Source organism: Poecilia reticulata, unplaced genomic scaffold (assembly GCF_000633615.1).
Source record: "Poecilia reticulata strain Guanapo unplaced genomic scaffold, Guppy_female_1.0+MT scaffold_1456, whole genome shotgun sequence".
NCBI classification, from domain to species: domain Eukaryota; kingdom Metazoa; phylum Chordata; class Actinopteri; order Cyprinodontiformes; family Poeciliidae; genus Poecilia; species Poecilia reticulata.
Genome location: NW_007616188.1, coordinates 1 through 2,876, shown reverse-complemented (window position 1 = coordinate 2,876; position 2,876 = coordinate 1). Strand labels below are relative to the sequence as shown.

General features: G+C 38.7%; 1 long non-coding RNA gene across 1 annotated transcript; it reads left to right on the top strand.

Annotated features, from left to right (window-relative positions):
• The first annotated feature begins 103 nt into the window (after nucleotides 1-103).
• On the top strand, nucleotides 104-2,870 carry LOC103461428 (uncharacterized). The gene is made up of 3 exons (XR_533110.2): nucleotides 104-1,097; nucleotides 1,212-1,295; nucleotides 1,396-2,870. It is a non-coding gene; the product is annotated as an uncharacterized LOC103461428 (long non-coding RNA).
• The last annotated feature ends 6 nt before the right edge of the window (nucleotides 2,871-2,876 follow it).

Below are 2,876 nucleotides of genomic sequence, written 5' to 3'. Positions count from 1 at the left end.
GGATGGATGGATGGATGGATGGATGGATGGATGGATGGATGGATGGATGGATGGATGGATGGATGGATGGATGGATGGATGGATGGATGGATGGACTTGGCTTCCTCCTTATTTATTTTTCCAGATAAATTCTAAAGTGCTCATTTTCTTGGCTGTTAGCAAACCTTTAGTTGAATAAAGTTCAGCATGCTTTGGTGTTTCAGTTATGAACTGTTAAGATTTTTTCAAGTACTTAAATATTAATTATCTTATTGTGAAGTGGGTGAAGACAGTTTATACAGAAGTTCCATTTCCTCTCCTCACATTCTCTCTATTTTTCCCCAATAACATAAAAAACATACAGGAATGAAATACAATAGACCGTAGAGAACAAAATATAAACACTAGGGGAATAATGGAACATGTAAATTAGACCTGGTCATTGTAGAATGTGGATGTTCTCCAGACTTGAATGACTCCTAAATCTATCTGTAAAACTCATTGTTTTGATGCAGACATGGGAAGGTGTTGCTTTCACTGACACAAGTAAATAAAGACTTCCTGGATGTTGTTTTTCTGAGCTATAATAAGATATTACTCAGCTAGAGTCCTCCAGCTCTGCTGCTCTGAGGCTTGATTACCAACCCATGGAGCCCTGCAGGTGGCGTCAGTATTCACTTCCACAGAGTAATGCTGATTGGAACCTGAGGCTGATCTCTGTAAGCACAGACTTTTTACATAGCAGGACTCTGTTGGCAGGTTTATTATTTCTGTTGTTAGTCTTTGTATTTCACTTTTTGCTCTTTTAAAGTTTGACAGCATTAAGAAATATCTTTCATTTAGAATACCATGTCTCATGGGAGCTTCATTAAAATGCCAGATGTGTTGGATTGTCAGTACAGCAGCATTAGGGGTTTCCAGCTTCAAACACTGACAATGTATTGTGCTGTATTTTTAAGCTTATGCTTAAAAATACAGTTGTATTTATTTCTGTTTTGGCTTGTATGTCTGTGCAGTCAAATGTTGACGTTGAGTTTTTGCAGATTGCAGAACTTGTGGCCACTGAATTCTTTGAACAGGGGGACAAAGAGCGTCGGGAACTGAACATCGAGCCCATTGTAAGAACACAAATCCTAACTAACATATTAGAATTTATTCTGTCATATAACTTAAACTGCCAAATAAAGAAACTACAACTTTTGCTTGGAATCATTTTATGCCTTTTACTTCAGGATCTTATGAATCGTGAGAAAAGAGATAAGATACCCAGCATGCAGGTTTCCTTCATTGATGCCATTTGTGTTCAGCTATATGAGGTAATTTGGACCCAACTGTTTCTGTCTTTTCCATCTAGTGATCCAAGTGACTTTCAGACAAAAGCCACCGTATCATTTTCTGTCATTGTTGTTTTCACAGACCTTGGCTGGCTTATCAGAGCACTGCTGCCCTCTGCTGGAAGGGTGTCAGAAAAACCGGCAGCATTGGAAGCATCTGGCTGAGGATGGTGAGAAAGGCCTGGTCAATGGCCTGGTGTGATGCAACTACAGTTTAGCTTCTGGAAAAACTGCTAATTTCAGGACTGCTTCCTGTGTCTCCCAGACTCACTAAGCATTCATAAGATTAGTATGATACTACAAACATGTGGACTATGGGCCTTTAACCATTTCTGAAAAGGGAAAGCCACCACAAGGTCTCAAATGTCATGTGGTTCTCACCAAGCAGTTCTTCCCACATCTGTCACTGCAGTCATTCTATCCTATTCTGGTGTGTTCCATTTATCTTGGAAGTCGGAGCTAAGATATGAGAACATAGGCGTAACTTCCTGAAGGCCTGGTCCCCACCAATATTTCCTACACATTCTTTCTTTATGTACCTGCATGTATTTGTGGACATTAACTCAGCAGCAGCTGTGCGCTGTGTACAAATATTAACAGCCAGTGGACGACTGCTTTTTAAAATTTCTTTGTAGGACGTACAGTAAATGGCGAGTCCGCTCAGTGAGCTAGTTGATAGGACATCACAAGACTTGCAGTGCGCCACATGCGCTATTGGTTTGCGTTGAGCCCAGAATATTGGTGGTCGGGGAAATGACACAGTCAAGCAAAGAATCTGAAAAAAGGACAGTGTTTTGCTATTAATTGAAAATTTTACAACAGCAAGATAAAGTCCAAGGGAATCACTTTTCACATGGCAGTAATACAAAAGAAAGAGGGGAGTAGGTTAACTATGCTGTAGCTTAACTTTGATAAACTTTACATACCCAAGCTGCATAGTTCAGTGTGTTTTAGTTCAGTTAGCACAAAAATAAGGCGACCCACACATCTACTTTGTGACAGATTATCAGTAGAGCAGGTGTTTAAATTTGCTAATCAACCACAAGTGGTCAGGCAATTACTTTTTAATGATTGCACAGAAATCTGTAACAGACTGAATGTTCTCTTTTGGTATTTCTTGATGTGGGAATTTTTTTAGTCTGTCTTTTTATGTTAATTCCTAATACACTTGTACTTAATCTTTGAGCTCCTGGAGCTGTTGTTTGACAGTTGCCTTGGCAACGGCTCTATGTGTGACGTTAAGCTGACACAGAATGAAAAAAAAACAAAATTCAATTGGTTTCAAGTTGTTCTCCTGGATTTCTACATCCCTGGACTAATTGCATCATTTGTTTGTAGAACGTGGCCATATTCACAGCAATCATAAAATAGGATGAAATATTATATAAAGCATAGGAGTCAAAGTTTAACCATTTCTCCTACAGCAGCAATTAGGTAAAATTAAATGATTGGCTTTAAAAGAGAAATTTACTTAATCCTCTACTGCATCTTGACAGAACTGACAGAAACAAAGTTGTTTATATATCTATATCCAGAGAGAATACATAGTTTACATATCCAAAC